Source organism: Lagenorhynchus albirostris, chromosome 2 (assembly GCF_949774975.1).
Source record: "Lagenorhynchus albirostris chromosome 2, mLagAlb1.1, whole genome shotgun sequence".
Taxonomy (NCBI): Eukaryota; Metazoa; Chordata; class Mammalia; order Artiodactyla; family Delphinidae; genus Lagenorhynchus; species Lagenorhynchus albirostris.
This window is the reverse complement of record NC_083096.1, coordinates 69,855,852-69,875,091: the sequence shown is the minus strand read 5'-3', so window position 1 is coordinate 69,875,091 and position 19,240 is coordinate 69,855,852.

Below are 19,240 nucleotides of genomic sequence, written 5' to 3'. Positions count from 1 at the left end.
AAGCCGCCCCTGATTGGGCCAGGAGACTGTCGCGTAAGGAGACCCAGACCTCACCTTCTGCAGGTGAGGACACTGTGATTGGGCGGCGTTCCTGAAGTAGGGACTTTCTGACTGGCTAGGTTTTGAGTTGGAGCTGGAAGATTAGAGGAATACTTTAAAGGAGGTGGTAGGGAAGGTAGTCGTACTGTGGGACTCGAGAGAGACAGACCTGAGTTCTTTGTTCGAATGTAAATTGCTGGGTGCTGCAGAAACCTTGGTCCCGTCCTTTGGCAAGTGAAAACCACATGTATTAATATGCAAGGGTTGGGGGAGAAGACCAGGAGACAGGTGGGGAATGATATGTTGACACTACCCCCCAAACTGTGTTTCCTCTGTCCACTCCATTCGCAGCATTCAAGGCTGCGCTGAGAGGAGAAAAGGGAAAAGGAGCGCTTAATTCAATAGTGGGAAAAGCAGAATCACATTACCAAACAAACCCAGATAATACAAACTGACCTACAGACGCTCTATAAACATCACTGAGTGACTGTGGATATGTCTTTTACATTTGTTTAATCAGTCAGCAGAGCTCTGCATTTCAGAATTACTTATCTTCTCACTAACAGTTGGGTGCTGACTAAACCCTCTTTCTATAGGCTATGTTGATACTCAAGCTTTCTGTTAATATTTATACTGTTACATCATTTTTAATTGAAACTCGTGCTCAACACCTTTACTATTTCTAGTTTCTATGTTATAATGATTTTATTTTGTAATCTTAGTATATCCACGTTGCCTGTGGGAAAACTTCCTGAGCCTTATCTCACTGCAAGTAAGAGGTCCACACTTGTATCCAAAACAGTGGTATTCTTTGACCTTTTGCTTCTTTCACCTTTGTTCTCATTCCTTTGGGCCAAAAGTCTACTTCTGGTTTCACCCAACTTAAAGCAATGTTTATCAAGCACCTATTGGGTACTGTGGGGGAATACAAATAAATATAAACCGCAATCCCTGACTTCAAATGGCTTACAATCTACTTCCAAGACTAATACAGGAAACAGGACAATATGTAACCAAAAGAGAAACTTTGTATTACTAAATTGAAACAAATATTTGGGTGCCTGCCACTTGGAAAGCTCTGTTCTTTACCCTCAAGGGAATTTAAACTCTTGGAGAGAGAGACAGATACATGAAATTAAGTCAGAGAGTAAAGAGGAGCAGAGAGAAGAGCTTAGAGAGTCACTCTGGGCTGTGATTGTCAGAGAAAATTTTATGATCGGGGAACTTGAGCAGGGGTTTAAAGAACTCTGAGATCAGTCTTAGAAGGGTAGAAGGGTCATCTTAGAGGTCATTTAAGTCATCCTCTCACCCTTCACAGAAAGGCCAATACAACCACCAAGAGTTTAAACATCCTCTGGCTAAACTCTTTTTTTTTTTTTTTTTTTTTTTTTCTACGGTACGCGGGCCTCTCACTGTTGTGGCCTCTCCCGTTGCGGAGCACAGGCTCCGGACGCGCAGGCTCAGCGGCCATGGCTCACGGGCCCAGCCGCTCCGCGGCATGTGGGATCTTCCCGGACCCGGGAACAAACCCGCGTCCCCTGCATCGGCAGGCGGACTGTCAACCACTGCGCCACCAGGGAAGCCCTGGTTAAACTCTTTGAATAACTCTCTCTCTCTCTCTCTTTTTTTTTTTTTGTCTATGTCGCACGCTTGCGGGATCTCAGTTCCCTGATCAGGGATTGAACCTGGGGCACAGCAGTGAAAGTGCTAAATCCTAACCACTAGACCACCAGGAAACTCCCTTTTCTTTAATTGTTAAAATATTCTTTCAACAAAACTGGAATATGTCTCCTGCTTCCAAACACTGCTCTCTGGAGTTACACAAAATGTATCATTATTCTTTACCAATGACAGCCCTTCCTTTAAATATTTTAAGATTCTTATTATGAGCCTCCTTTCCTTCTCCAAGCTAAACTATCCTTCAAATAGTCTTCATATTGCTACCCAAAAACTGGTTTCACCTCTTGGTGGGTGTCGAGCCAACAGACACAACCAAGCCAAAGATAGGGAAAAGCAAGAATTTATTATTACTAGCAGCAAGTAGGGAGAACACCAGGGATCTTTCCCAAAGCAGCATCTCCCTGAACAGCAAAACTGGGGAACTTTTAAGCTAAGGGTACACGCATATTCATAAAGGGGCTTGAGCAGAGAACTCAGCACAGAATTGGGGCAAAGGTCAACAGAGTCCAAGCTTTAGCTGATTGAAGTCGGGAGGGTCAACATCATCATTCCATCCTCCACCTGGTTGGGGTCCTTAGTTCTTACAGAACTCAAGGATATATTATTATGTATATCCCTTGAGGAGGAACTAGGACTCCGCTTTATCACTGCACTACTGTTTGACGGCCTTTTCTCTGTTCTTGCATTCGCATTCCTTTGTTCCCTTAATATCATTAATTACTGAGACCTGTTCAAGGGGGAAGAATTGCGGCCAGGCTTAGATCACAAAATGGCTTAGGCCAAAATGGCTTCTCTTATGTCAAGAAAGCCATTCCTGGTCTCTTTCTCCTGGGACCCCCTAACTTATCTGCTTACAAAATAGCACAGATTTACATGCCACCCCCCAATTACTCTCACTCCTCTGGATAACCCCTTGTTTATTACTGTACCAAGAACGGAACCAGGCACTGGAGAAACCATCTCTATGGGATGGACAGGTCTCAGTTCAAACCGAGTTCCCCAATCTAGCTACCTTGGCCAGCTCACATCTGTCTGAAACTTTCTCCAACCAGAAGGTAGTTATGATGATGGTAATATGACTTACCTTATGGCAAAATAAGAATTAAATAATATAATTGATGTACTATGCTTAGCACAGGGCCTGGTACATTTTAAGTACTGAAATGGTAGCTATTTCCATCACTCTTATTATTTACAGTCTAAGAATGCATTTGCAACCCACACACTTATGGTCAATTAATCTATGACAAAGAAGGCAAGAATCTACAGTGGCGAGAACACAATCTCTTCAATAAGTGGTGTTGGGAAAACTGGACGGCTACACGTAAAAGAATGAGATTAGAACATTTCCTCACACCATATTCAAAAATAAACTCAAGGGCTTCCCTGTTGGCACAGTAGTTAATAATCCACCTGCCAATGCAGGGGACACGGGTTCGAGCTGGTCCGGGAAGTTCCCACATGCTGTGGAGCAACTAAGCCCATGCGCCACAACTATTCAGCCTGCGCTCTAGAGCCCGCGAGCCACAACTACTGAGCCTGCGTGCCTAGAGTCCGTGCTCCCCAACAAGAGAAGCCACCGCAATGAGAAGCCCACGCACCGCAACGACGAGTAGCCCCCGCTCACCACAACTAAAGAAAGCCTGTGTGTAGCAACGAAGACCCAACGCAGCCAAAAATAAAATAAAATAAATAAACTTTTTTTAAAAACTCAAAATGGGAGCCTTCCCTGGTGGCGCAGCGGTTGGGGGTCCGCCTGCCGATGCAGGGGACACGGGTTCGTGCCCCGGTCCGGGAGGATCCCGCATGCCGCGGAGCGGCTGGGCCCCTGAGCCATGGCTGCCGAGCCTGCGCGTCCGCAGCCTGTGCTCTGCAGCGGGAGAGGCCACAGCAGTGAGAGGCCCACGTACCGCAAAAAAAAAAAAAAAAAATGGATTAAAGACCTAGAAGAGAACATAGGCAGAACGCTCTTTGACATAAATCGTAGCAATATTTTTTTGGATCTGTCTCCTAAGGCAAAAGAAATAAAAGTAAAAATAAACAAAAGTAAAAATAAACAAATGGGACTTAACTAAACTTAAAAGCTTTTGCACAGCAAAGGAAACCATCAACAAAAGGAAAAGACAATCTGCTGAATGGGAGAAAATACTATTTGCAGATGATATGATCAATAAGGTGTTAATATCCAAAATATATAAACAGCTCATACAACTTAATATCAAAAAAAAAACCCAATTTTAAAACAGCCCAGATAGACAGTTTTCCAATGAAGACATACAAATGGCTAACAGGCCCATGAGAAGATGCGCGACATCACTAGTTATTAGAGAAATGCAAATCAAAAGCACAATGAGATATCACCTCACACCTGTCAGAATGGTTATTATCAAAACATCTACAAATAACAAATGTTGGCAAGGATGTGAAGAAAAGGGAACCCTTGTAGACTATTGGTGGTAATGTAAATTGGTGCAGCCAGTATGAAAGTTCCTCAAAAACTAAAATTAGAACTATCATACGATCCAGCAATTCCACTCCTGGGTGTATAGCCGAAGAAAACAAAAATGCTAATTTGAAAATATACATGATGCATCCCAATATTCATAGCAGCATTATTTACAATAGCCAACATATGTAAGCAACCTAAGTGTCCACCAGCAGGTGAATGGATAAAGAGGATGTGATTGATACACACACTCACACACACACACACACACACACACACACACACACACTGGAATACAACTCAGCCATGAAAAAGAATGAAATTCTGCCATTTGCAACAACTTGGATGGACATGGAGAGTATTATGCTTAGTGAAATAACTCAGACAGAGAAAGACAAATACTGTATGTTATCATTATATGTGGAATCTGAAAAATAAAACAAACAGATGTATATAACGAAACAGATTCACAGATAGAAAACAAACTAGTGGATACTAGTGGGGAGAGGGAAGGAGGACAAGATAGGGGTATGGGATTAAGAGATACAAACTATTATGTATCAAATAGACAAGCAACAAAAATATATTGTACGGCACCAGGAAATATAGCCTTTATCTTGTAATAACTTTAAATGGAGTATAATCTATAAAAATATTGAATCGCTATGCTGTATATCTAAAATTAATATAATATTATAAATCAACTATACTTCAATTTTTTAATGCATTTGTAAATATGATTATTAATATTATAGATAACTAGTAACATTAATATTATTATAACTACTAAGTTATTTACAGTCAATTTGCCACAAACCAAAACCCATAAGCCTTTTATTTTCACTTGGACTACTATTAAATCAGGTCTCTCACATACTATATCTATACTACTGGGGGGGTTTTTGTTTTGTTTTAATATTTATTTACTTATTTATTTGGTTGCACAAGGTCTTCGTTGCAGCAGGCAGGGTCCTTAGTTATGGCATGCAAACTCTTAGTTGCAGCATGCATGTGGGATCTAGTTCCCTGACCAGCGAGCGAACCCGGGCCCCCTGCGTTGGGAGCACAGAGTCTTAACCAGTGCGCCACCACGGAAGTCCCTATACTATTGTTTTTAACCAAAGTACATTTTGCATTTATACCCACTCAATTTCATATTTTTTGTTTTGAAAATGAATTAATATACAGAAAATTATACATGTAATAATGTTAATGATTAAAGTAAATACAAATAACATGTATTCCAGTTATTTCCATATAAAACATTTATGTATATATTAATATTTACAAAGCATGAAAGTAATTTTGGGGCATGCAAATAATTTGATATTCACCAGGTTCCTTTTCCCATAAAGTTGATTAAATAAATAATAAATTTTAAAATTTCATTATCATTGACATTTGTTTTCTGTAGTCTTTTTTTGAAAGCCAGATTTTGTAAACTTCAGACTGGTGAGTTTGTCCACAAAGTAGAAAATTCTGGAAGGGACTATTAAATATAAATCTTGATTCTGTCATCCAGTATATTAGTAGTTGCACCTGAATCTGTGTTATATGCAGATTTCATACACATACTATCTATGACCCAATTCAATAAGTTAATAAAAATATTGAAGAAGGACAGAGTTGAAAACAGAATCCTTAAGTGACCTCTTTCCGAGCTGGCATAGCACACTAATAGCACTCTAGGTATTGATATTTCCAGAGGTTCCTGTTGAGAGATGGTGTGCTTCTGTCATATGCTGGTCATATGGATACCTTACATTTTATAATCAATCTGGTTAGTCATTCTGCTTTACTCTCTAGGAAGACCAAGCCCAAATTTGACATGCATTCATTTCACCTGACTTTATTCTGACTTCACCTGACTATGCTATTCAATCTTCCCTTAACCCTGACATTTTTTTTTTCTATTTTCCTTTTTGGAATGTAGGGTTGTCTGTACAATTGTTCTGAAGAACAATTTCCCCAGCTGTTGGTCTCTTTGGGAATTGCCTCCACCAAAGAGAGGCACCTAGGCCAAAGACATGCCCCCTCACCTTCCCAGGGGAGGAGATTAGATATGTACAGGGATTAGACATATATCTAATGTCTAATCCCTGTAAATTGTTCATGGGTCACCTTGAAAGAAGTGTCAGGGGAATAGTGGAGTAAGCAATAAAACCTGTATGGAGTAGGCTGAGGAGAGAATGTAAATCGAAGAAATATAGACTATGGCTACAGGCACTTCAAGAGAGATTTTGCTGAGAAGGGCAGCAGAAAAAAGGAGCGGCAGCTGGAAGGGTGCTGGATGAAGGTAGAGCAGGTGTTTGGTTTACATGGAAATGATTGTTTGCTAATGACAATGACCCAGTATAAAGGAAAAAATTAATGCTGTATGAAACAAGAGGGGTTAGTTGCGGTACCAAGTTCTTGAGGAGAGAGGAGATGGGATCCAGAGCCCAAGTTGAGGGTCAAAAGGGAGCAGAGACAACCATCCACCATGACAAGAGGGAAGTATATGGTACAGTCGGTACATTTGTTGGTGGGAGGATGATAAAAATTTGGTCTGCCTTCTGTTCTCTGGAGCGTGAGGTAAAGCCATCAGCTAAAAGTACCGAGGAAAAAAGGAAGTTTAGGAGATTGAAGAGTGGGGAGAAGCAGAGACAGAAACTGAACATACTAGGGAAGTGTATTAGGCCTGGTGAGCGGTATCAAGTGCCTACTAGATATTTTGGACATAAATTTAAAGAGAGACCAGTCAAGCTGGTATGAATTTTACTCCAGCTGTTTGACTGCAGGAAAAGTGTAAGTGGTTAGTTGGGTGGGACCACAGTTGGGATTTTCCTGATAAGTGGATGGAGAAAGCAGCAGGGATGCTAACGAGGTGTTCAAGGGAGTGGCATTTTACTAATTCTCTCTGTGTCATTCCAGAGTTTCTTTCTGCTAATATAAGCAATTATAAACACGTATTCATATTATCGTACTTTTTTTTTACACTACATTTTTTTTTTCACTTGAAACATGTCTTGGAGATCCTTCGCAAGTGCACTGTTTCCTCATTCTTTTTTACAGCTACATAATATTCTATTGTACGCTTATAATGTTGTTTATTTAGCCAGTTTTAACTTATAGATACCTGGATTGCTTCCAGTCTTTTGCTAATATAAATAAGGTAATGAGGGCCTTCCCTGGTGGTCCAGTGGCTAAGATTCTGTGCTTCAGCTGCAGGGGGCAGAGGTTCGATCCCTGGTCGGGAACTAAGATCCCTGCGTGCTGCGGCCAAAAAATAAATTAATTAATTAAAAAAATAAGGTAATGAATAAACACATACATATATCATTTCACACGGATGCAAGGTTATTTGTCCGATAAATCTCCAGAAGTGTGAATGCTGGGTCCAAGGATATATGCGGTTATTATTATTATTTTTCATATGTTTTTTCAGGTCATTGTCATTAATCAGCGTTTATTTTATTTTTTAAGAAGATGTTGGGGGTAGGAGTTTATTAATTTATTTTTATTTACTTTTGCTGTGTCGGGGCTTCGTTTCTGTGCGAGGGCTTTCTCTAGTTGCGGCAAGGGGGGGGGCCACTCTCCATCCGGTGCGCGGGCCTCTCACTGTCACAGCCTCTCTTGTTGCGGAGCACAGGCTTCAGACGCGCAGACTCAGTAGTTGTGGCTCACGGGCCTAGTTGCTCCGCGGCATGTGGGATCCTCCCAGACCAGGGCTCGAACCCGTGTCCCCTGCATTAGCAGGCAGACTCTCAACCACTGCGCCACCAGGGAAGCCCGCGGTTATTATTGTAAGGCCAACTGGCCCGAGGCAGGGGAACACAATCAGATTCACAGGTTGCATCAGACCGAAATTCTCCGGACCACCCAGTTCCAGGAACTGACCTGGGGACTTTGAACCCGGCCCAGCCTTCCCGCCTTTCGAGGGGCAGGACAAACGGTCCCCCAGGATACCTGAAAAGACCACCAAATAAGGAATACCCTGCGCCCTCCCAGATTCACCACACCCCTTTCCCTTCTTCCCCTATAAAATCTTGTCCAACCCTCGCCCGGGTGCGACTTCTCTGGCCCCTTTCTCTTGTACCAGTGAACCTCGCCCGGGAGCGCTCCCTAATAAAGCTCACTTGAAGCTTTCCTCTGTTTCGGGGTGCCGTTTGTTAAGATCCGACCTTACATTTGGTGCCGAAACCCGGGAGGGGTACCAAGCCCCGCGGGTTACCGCGCGGGCCGCTCCTCCCCTCCCCCAGGAGACAACCAGGGAACCTCTACTCATCCACCCGATCCGGCAGAAAACGGGGTAAGTCCCCCTCCCTTGTTCCCTCCGACCCTCAGAGTCCCTGCCCACCGGACTCCCTGTCCTTAATCGCGGCCGCGTTAGGGATTCCTCCGTCCTCTCTCCGGGCCTCGGGCAACTGTGGAGACGTCCCAATCGCCTGACCGCCACGCCCTCCGACCTGCCGTGAATTGGAGACTGAGACCAGGGACGCCTCTCTCCCTCTCCATTCACTCAGGGACAGACTGGGGGTCATGGGAACCCCACAATCGAAACCAGATTCTAAGACGCCCCTGGGGTGTCTCCTAGCCAATTTTACAGCCTTCGGCTTCTCCCAAGATCTCCGTTGCCGACGGCTTATTTTCTATTCCACTGTGGCCTGGCCACAATATCCTCTAGACAATCAATCCTGAAAGGACTTTCGATTTTAACATCCTCCGTGATCTAGATAATTACTGCAGCAGGACGGGCAAATGGTCCGAGGTCCCCTATGTTCAGGTTTTTTGGTATTTGCGCTCCCGCCCCTCCCTTTGCGTCGATTGTTCCACTTCCCAGATCCTTCTTGCCAAACAGACATCTCCTACATTCAAGCCCTTAATTTCCTTTGACGATGACCCCTCTCCACTAGCCGACCCACCGAATCTCTCGCCTCTCTCCCCTCCAGAGCTCCTCTCCAACCTCCACCCTACCCTGAGGCGGTCCCTCCTCCTCCCAAACCCGCTCCGGCCCCTCCAACCGTTCCCCCACCTCCCTCGACGGTTTCTCCTCCCACGCCCCTTGCTTCGCCAATTAGTGCACACACACACTCTCACGACTCCCAAGATTCAAATCTCCTCTGCCCTCTGAGGGAGGTAGCAGGAGCGGAAGGACTGGTCAGAGTCCATGTCCTTTTCTCTCTCCAGGACCTCTCTCAAACTGAAAAACGATTAGGCTCCTTTTCTGCCGGCTCTTCCCTCTACATCAAAGAATTCGCTATCTTTCTCAAGCTTACGATCTAACCTGGCACGATATCTTTGTGATCCTATCTTCTACTCTGACCCCTGACGAAAGGGAAAGAATTCAAACTGCTGCCCGAAACCATGCAGATCAGGTTCACCTTACCAACAACTCCATGCCTGTCGGAGCGACTGCCGTACCCGGCACCGATCCAGGCTGGACTTACCAGGATGGCCAAGATGGCCGCCGTAAACGCGACCCCATGATCCAATGCCTCCTGGCTGGCATGCAGGCTGCCGCTCATAAGGTAGTCAATTTTGAAAAACTAAAAGAGATAACCCAAGAACCTAACGAAAATCCAGCTATCTTTCTCAATCGCCTTACAGAGGCCTTAACTCTCTACACCCGGCTGGATCCCGACACCCCGGCAGGGGCAGCGGTCCTAGCCACCCATTTTATCACCCAATCAGCCCCGGACATCCGAAAGAAATTAAAACGGGCAGAAGACGGCCCTCAAACCCCTATTTGAGATCTGGTAAAGATGGCCTTTAAAGTCTATAATGGCCGTGAGGATTTGGCAGAATCCAGCCGACAGGCTCGGATGCACCAGAAGGTGGCCCTCCGAACCCAAGCTCTTGTAGCCGCCCTAAGGCCGGCCATCTCCCATGGATCACAGCATCCACGGGGTCCGCAAAAGGCAACCCCGCCGGGGGCCTGCTTCAAATGCGGAAAAGAAGGCCACTGGGCTCGCCAATGTCCCAATCCCCAACCTCCTTCTAAGCCCTGTCCCAGCTGCGGGCTAACGGGCCACTGGAAGAGTGACTGCCCTACGACTGGCCCTCCCTCAGCGTCTCCACGCGGGGGGCAGGCCGACCAAACGGCATTACCACTCGAACTGCTGGGATTGGCTGACGACTGACGGCGCCCGGACTCGAAGACCCCCATCACCCTCGCCGAGCCCAGGGTAACGCTACAGGTAGCAGCTAAGTCCATCTCATTTCTGGTGGACACGGGGGCTACCTGTTCGGTCCTGCCTACTTTATTCCGGGCCAGTTTCTCCTTCCCAGATCTCGGTCATGGGTATTGATGGCACACCATCCTTCCCACTCCAGACCGGTCCATCCCCGCTGTCTGCTTCACTTACGATCAGACCCGAGACTACGGTCAATGGTGGAATGAGACCTATGGGGGGTGCCCCTATCACTCATGTAACATCCATGTGGCAAAACTAGACACCAGGAGCTCGCTCCGACAATCCCACCTGCTCACCACAAATGGCAAGGGTCAATTATTCATCAACATCAAAGATCCCTGGGACACAAGATGGGTAAAAGGGGTACAAGGAAAAATCTACCGATGGGCAACTGATGCCTACCCCGTGGGCTCTATCAGGGTCTTTTGCTCATATATCAGTTTGATTCCCAAAGTTATCCAACAGTTGAGCGAACAAGCCACTGCCATCCAGGAAACAGAACAAGCCCTAAGACACGAACTACCTCACCCCGAACACAAAGAGGATCCTTTTTCTTGGTTGACCTTCGTCCGTCAAGCAGTACAGATACTCAACCACACAGGAATAGGTAACATCTCCGACTGCTTTCTATGTGCCTCGCCTGGCCGGCCACCCTTAGCTGCTGTCCCGCTCGACCAGCCCTTCAATTCTACTTCCTACACCTCCCAAAACCCACCTTTTTCCCCGTTAAAAGTCCCCATATTCCTTGATACAAAAAATCTCACCATCTGTTACGGCAGCCGCCCAAATCTAGCTGATACTGGGTTTCTTTGTAACTCATCCCTCACGGTAAGCACATCAATTAAAGCACCACCAGGCACATTTTTGTGGTGCAATGGTTCCCTCACAAAAGAGATCAATTCTTCCTCCCCCTTCCCATGTATCCCCGTTACTCTCGTCCCACAGCTCACACTGGATAGCCAAGCCGAATTTTCCTCGCTAATCACGCCGCCCTTTACCCGACGAAAAAGAGCTATCTTTCTTCCTCTGGTCGCAAGCATCTCTCTCACCTCCTCCCTGGTCGCTGCAGGCCTCGGGGGGGGGGAGGGAGCTCTAACACACAGTGTTTCAACATCCCGCGACTTAGAACATAAACTCCAGCTAGCCATTGAAGCCTCTGCCGGCTCCATCTCCTCTCTCCAGCGCCAAATCACCTCCATAGCCCAAGTCGCTCTCCAGAATCGACGAGCCCTGGATCTCCTGACGGCCGACAAAAGAGGTACCTGCCTCTTCCTACAGGAGGAATGCTGCTATTACATCAATGAAACAGGACTCGTCGAAGACAACGTAAAAGCCGTCCATCGCTTAAGAGAAGAACTCCAACGCAAACACCAACAGTTCGCCTCCCCAATTCCCGATTGGTGGCGATCCACCCTCTATACCTGGCTAACATCAACCTTAGGCCCCTCAATTCTCATCTGTATCTTGCTCACGTTTGCTCCCTGTTTTCTTAGGTTCCTTCGCAGGCACATGGAGGAAGTCTCTCGGGTGGCCACAAACCAAATGCTCCTCGGCCATTACACCTTGCTTCCTACAGAACCCCCCACTGGTCTCCCCTAAGTCTCGGACCTCTGGTCGCCCGACTCCCCTTTCGACGCCCCCATTCAGCATGAAGTAGCCAGAGATCAGAACGCCGCCCCATTACACCAAAGATGTCGGGATGTAAGGCCAACTGGCCCGAGGCAGGGGAACACAATCAGATTCACAGGTTGCATCAGACCGAAATTCTCCGGACCACCCAGTTCCAGAAACTGACCTGGGGACTTTGAACCCAGCCCAGCCTTCCCGCCTTTCGAGGGGCGGGACTAACGGTCCCCCAGGATACCCGAAAAGACCACCAAATAAGGAATACCCTGCGCCCTCCCAGATTCACCACACCCCTTTCCCTTCTTCCCCTATAAAATCTTGCCCAACCCTCGCCCGGGTGCGATTTCTCTGGCCCCCTTTCTCTCGGACCAGTGAACCTCGCCCGGGAGCGCTCCCTAATAAAGCTCACTTGAAGCTTTCCTCTGTTTCACGGTGCCTTTGTTAAGATCCGACCTTACAATTATTTTTATTGATATTGACAAATTGCCCTCCATAGAGGTTGTACCAATTTATATTTACATAATCTATTAGCATATCTATTTTCCCACAGTCTTGCTAAAAGTGTTTTATCAAACATCTAAATTTTTGCTAAAATGATAAATGCAAATTGAAACTTCAGTTTAGTTTTAATTTGTATGTCTTATGAGTAAGCTGAGCATCCCTGTAGGTTTAAGAGTCATGTGTATTCTGTTAACTGTCTCTTCATTTGTTTTGCTCACTTTCTTATTGGGATAGTTGTCTTTTTCTTATCCATTTGTAAGGGCTCTTTATTTTCAAGGAATTAGCCCTTTGCGTATGCTATGAGTTGAATTTTTCCCCTAGTTTGCTGTTTGTCTTTGTTTTCTTTGTTTTTGGCCCCCTGCAGCATGTGGGATCTTAGTTCCCCAACCAGGGATTGAACCTGTGCCCCCTGCATGGAATCTTAACCATTGGACCACCAGGGAAGTCCCCTGCTGTTTGTCTTTTGACTTGACTTGTGTGATGTTTGTCTTTACCACACAGAGGCTTGCTTGTTTTGTATTTTCTCCGTCTTTTCTTTCATGGCTTCTGAATTTTGACTTAAAGTTAGAGATATCTCCCCCACTTTTAGATAATAAAATAATTCTTCTTGATAGTTTCCATTTTTACTTTAAATCTTTGAAATTTATCTTGGTATACAGTGTGGGGTTTGGAACTCATCTATCTAATTGCTAACTAATATATTTTAATAGCTGGTAGGGCTTGCTCCCCCTTACTGATGTTCTTTTTCTAGATTTTTCTGGCTATTCTTCATTTCAACTAAACTGATATATTTATGGAACTGAGTCTTCCTATCCAAGAACGTTTTAAGTCTTTTCTTTTGTGCAAGTCTTCTTTTAAGGTTTCTTCATCATATTTTAACATTTTCTTCATATTGGTTTTGAATTTTCTTGATAAGTTTAGTCCCAGTTATGCAAAAGAATGATAATGACGAGCCATGCATGGAATCAACTAGATTAGGAGGAAAATAAAATCATGAGGAAAATAATAGTGAAATTTGGGTAAGGTCAATTAATTGGAGGACTTGATAGGTTGAGGAATATGATTAGGATGGGGAAAACTAGTGGAATAAATGAGCTGGAAGGGCTTCCCACCGGGAAATACTATCAAGTCTAGGTTCTGAAGACTCTCAACTCTGTTGACGGATATTCTCCTTAGAGTCTCTGGCTATGAGCTTAACTGATATTTTCTTTTAATTAAAAAAATCTGCTTTTCTTGTGTCTAATTGTGCTTAGTGTTTTTCTTCTTTGGTTAATATGAATTCCAGGAGACATGGTCTGTGATTACCATGTAAACACTAACCTAAATGAAGCTGGTGTAGTTGTAATAACAGCAAACAAAATAGACTTTAAGGTAGGAAGCATCGCCAGAAATAAAGAAGGACATAGTGAGAAAAGGATCCACTCCGGAGGAAGCGTAGCAATTCTAAATCTGTAACATGTAATAACATAGTCTCCAAATATATAAGTAAAAATGCCAGAAAAGCAGAAAAGACGAATTCAAGTCATGATGAAAGATTTAAACATACCTCTATAAGTAGCTAATAGAATAAGCAGACAAAAAAAGTCAGTAGAGCTATAGATTTGAACAAAATAATTAATAAACTGGCCCAAACTGACATATATAGAACACTACACCCTAAAACTACAGAATATACCCTCTTTTCAAGTGTTCATGGAACATATACAAAAATTGACCATACACTTGGCTATAAAGCAAGTCTCAACGTGGTTTAAATGATTCAAATCACAGTGTATGTTTTCTGACCACAGCAGTGTTTAAATGAGTGTGTAAAAAATCATCAAGCTGAACACTTATATTGTCTGACTGTTCTATTAAATATATTTTCTTTAAAAAAAAAAAACAGTTTTGGGGACTTCCCTGGTGGTCCAGTGGTTAAGAATCCGCCTTCCAATGCAGGCGACACGGGTTGGATCCCTGGTAGGGGAACTAAGTTCCCACATGCCACAGGGCAACTAAGCCTGCATGCCGCAACTACTGAACCTGCGCTCTCTGGGGCCCGTGCACCACAACTAGAGAGAAGCCCGTGCACTGCAACAAAGAACGAGCATGCCACCATGAAAGAGCCCACATGCTGCAACTAAGACCTGACGCGGCCTAATAAATAAACAAAACAACCCCCTTGTAAGTTAACATAAATAATATTTTTAAAAAACCACTTTTCCACTACCAGTCATAAGTTCCCTTCCATCAAGTTTCAATGATATCTATTATTTATCTTCTTGTGTTTACTCATATGTACATCTCTAAATCCACATGTTTTAAATGACAGGCACTTTACATATGTTATCCCAGTAAACTTTCACAACCATCCAAAGAGATAGTCTTTTAACCCCCATTTTATAGATAAGGAAAGTGAGAAGTGGAATAGTTAAAAAGTAACTTGCAGTGACCACTAAGTAGTGGTGAGTCAGAACTGGAACTCAGAACTCTGATTCATAGCCTTTGCTCTTTACATAATAACATGCCATGATACCATTCGTGAGTATTATTCCCAACTTTCTCCCCTTGCATTTTCCCCCCTGGGAATTATTAAACACCGCAATAAAAATTCAACATCTATTGAGTACCTCCTTTATGCCAGGTTCTGGTTTCATTGTTGGCCATACAAAAATAAGATAAACAGTCCCTCCCCTTAAAGAGTTCAGTCCAAAGGGGAAGAACGACATAATTTATAATACAGTGTGTTAAGTGCTCCATAGAGGTGCGTGCCTTATCCACCATTCTCCTGTTTCTTCTGTCCTTCATGGATCAGTTATACCATCTCATCTTGTTATTTTTCTCCCTTTTCCTTCAGTTTACAAGCCCTCTAGATGAAGACCGCAAGCATCCTGCCAAATACATTCTTCTAATTTTTGTGAAATTGAGTGTGGCACAAAAGAGGCTGGCAGCTTCCCAAACAGGGTAAATGTTGAGTAAAGGCAGGGTCAGAAAGGAGTAGGGTCTACTTTGGGGCCACTAAAGAAACTAGCCTGATGGGAGCTGGCACTGAAAGATATGTTTGAAAAGGCAGGGTGTTGCCAGACCCAGACTAGAGACTGCTCGAAATGCCAGGCCAGGACGTGTGCTTGAGCCACTAGGCAACAAGGACCTATTGTAAATTATCAACTCTGACTGATAAGATTAAAATGTTATTTTAAGATTGCGCAGGCAGCGATGTTTCAGAAAGACTGATATTAGAAGATTCTGAAAGTGGGGAGGCCAGTTATGCTCAACAAACACCTACTGAGAACTCAGATCCCAGGCCCTGGAGGTGAGGAAATGAAAGCCAGTTTCTTCCTTTGAGGAGTTCACAATCAACTGAGAGAGATAACAACAAAAAACATAATGTAACATTTCTCCAAAGAAGATATACAGACTGCCAACAAACACATGAAAGAATGCTCAACATCATTAATCATTAGAGAAATGCAAGTCAAAACTACAATGAGATATCATCTCACACCAGTCAGAATGGCCATCATCAAAAAATCTACAAACAAGAAATGCTGGAGAGGGTGTGGAGAAAAGGGAACACTCTTGCACTGCTGGTGGGAATGTGAATTGGTTCAGCCACTATGGAGAACAGTATGGAGGTTCCTTAAAAAACTACAAATAGAACTACCATATGACCCAGCAATCCCACTACTGGGCATATACCCTGAGAAAACCAAAATTCAAAAAGAGTCATGTACCAAAATGTTCATTGCAGCTCTATTTACAATAGCCCGGAGATGGAAACAACCTAAGTGCCCATCATCGGATGAATGGATAAAGAAGATGTGGCACATATATACAATGGAATATTACTCAGCCATAAAAAGAAACGAAATTGAGCTATTTGTAATGAGGTGGATAGACCTAGAGTCTGTCATACAGAGTGAAGTAAGTCAGAAAGAAAAAGATAAATACTGTATGCTAACACATATATATGGAATTTAAGAAAAAAATGTCATGAAGAACCTAGGGGTAAAGCAGGAATAAAGACGCAGACCTCTTAGAGAACGGACTTGAGGTTATGGGGAGGGGGAAGGGTGAGCTGTGACAGGGCGAGAGAGAGTCATGGGCATATACACACTAACAAACGCAGTAAGGTAGGTAGCTAGTGGGAAGCAGCCGCATGGCACAGGGATATTGGCTCGGTGCTTTGTGACAGCCTGGAGGGGTGGGATGGGGAGGGTGGGAGGGAGGGAGACGCAACAGGGAAGACATATGGGAACATATGTTTATGTATGACTGATTCATTTTGTTATAAAGCAGAAACTAACACACCATTGTAAAGCAATTATACCCCAATAAAGATGTTAAAAAAAAAAACATAATGTAGTAGATATGATGACACAGTCAACACAAACCTACGGTAGATAAAATATGGTCAAAGAGAGGAGTCTGAGGTAGCATGGAAAGAGAGAAGGCAGGGGAAAGACATAGAGCTGGTAAGCTCTAGCTCTGCAGCCTCACCTGCTGAAATAGTTAGCTATGAGGAAAGGGAAAGAGAATGTTAAAGGGCAAGGTAATGGCTTGGCACAGCCTATCAAGATTATGAACCATATAGTCAATGAGGGAGAAAGAGGAATGTTCTCTTAACAATGATCAAGCCAGAGGGCGTGGTCATGTAGTGGGCCAGCTCAGTTTACTTCCAGGATCCTCTCTAACCCTCATCAGCTAAACTGAAGAAACCAAGTAGTGTAGGTTAGCAGGCCAGGAAGGAAGCTAGAAAACTAGTTTTCTAGTTAGAAGATAGAAAATGGTTGCCTAGAAAGAGATTAGGGATGGAATTGACCAGAAAAGCACCCTAGAGAAATTTGGGGGATTTTGGTGTTCTGTATCTTGCTTAAGATGCTTGTTACCTGTAAGCATACGATTGTCGAAACTCAATGAACAGAACACTTAAGAACAGTGCATTTTAGGGAATTCTCTGGCGGTGCAGTGGTTGGGACTCTATGCTTCCACTACAAGGGGCATGGGTTCAATCCCTGGTCGGGGAACTAATATCCCACATGCCGTGTGACCAAAAAAAAACACCAAAAAACCAGTGCATTTTATTGTAGGTAAATTATGCCTCAATAAAAAAAGAAATCAAATTACAAAACTTGAGGAGGGAAAAAAAAGTTAAGACTCAAAGAGGGAATGGACTTGAGGATATGGGGAAGGGGGAGAAGCTGTGACAAAGCGAGAGAGAGGCATGGCCATATATACACTACCAAACGTAAGGTAGACAGCTAGTGGGAAGCAGCCGCATAGCACAGGGATATCAGCTCGGTGCTTTGTGACCACCTGGAGGGGTGGGATAGGGAGGGTGGGAGGGAGGGAGACGCAAGAGGGAAGAGATATGGGAACATATGTATATGTATAACTGATTCACTTTGTTAAAAAGCAGAAACTAACACACCATGTAAAGCAATTATACTCCAATAAAGATGTAAAAAAAAAAAAAAAAGACTCAAGGAAGGAAATTAGATCCCATGAAAAATTTCCCAACTAGTCTGAGAACCAAAGGAATTTGGGTATTTGGGGAAAGAGTAACTGATACCTATTATTTGCCAGACCCTAGACTACACTCTTTCACATATTTCAACTTCATCTCCGATCCAACAATGTCCATCTAAGCTCGGTATTTTAACAGTATTGTGACTATTTCAGGGAGAGAGTGAAATAGGTCTGTGAAAGGAGGTGGAGAGCTCAGACGAATGGAAGATTTTGTACAGTGTGCAGTGTAGACTGTGAGATAAAAGATGTATGAGGGCTGGGTTCAGTCCCCCGAAAGGCAGAAGGGGAAAAGGTGAGAGAAAGGCAAGGAATACAGGAAATGTCTGAAGGAATTTCTCCAGAAACTTGAAAAATCAGAAAATTGGGTCCATCTCTGATTCAACCTTTTCTTCCACAAAAAAAGGAATAAAACTTTTGTAAATCAAATTTAAGAAGTCAAAACTCTGCCATTAAAATATTTAGAAGGGGGGGCTTCCCTGGTGGCGCAGTGGTTGAGAGTCCGCCTGCCGATGCAGGGAACACGGGTTCGTGCCCGGGCCCGGGAAGATCCCACATGCGGCGGAGCGGCCGAGCCCGTGAGCCATGGCCGCTGAGCCTGCGCGTCCGGAGCCTGTGCTCCGCAACGGGAGACGCCACAACAGTGAGAGGCCCGCGTACCGCAAAAAAAATATATATATATTTAAAAGGTCTGGAACCATATGCATTAAACCAGCGGTCCCCAACCCCCGGACCACGGACCAATACCGGTCCGTGGCCTGTTAGGAACCAGGCCACACAGCAGGAGGTGAGCGGTAGGCGAGCAAGTGAGTGAAGATCATCTGTATTTACAGCCGCTCCCCGTCACTCGCATCACCGCCTGAGCGCCGCCCCCTGTCAGCATTATGGTGAGTTGCAGAATTATTTCATTATATATTACAATGTAACAATGATAGAAACAAAGTGCGCAATAAATGTAATGTGTGTAAATTATCCCAAAATCATCTCAGCCCCGCCCCTGGTCCGTGGAAAAACTGTCTTCCACGAAACCAGTCCCTAGTGCCAAAAAGGTTGGGAACTGCTGCTTTAAACCATGAACTATGCTAGAGGGAAGTTACATACCTACTGTATAGTGTTGCATTTTATCTCAGTGAACATGTGCTTTTTCTTTTCTTTTTTTACCAGTTAAATTTTGTTAAATCCACTGTGGGATCAGAGAACAGTGTTGCTAAAAACTGGGACCTCTTTCTGCTGGCACGGGAGGAACTCCTCATACCTGTAATCTGTG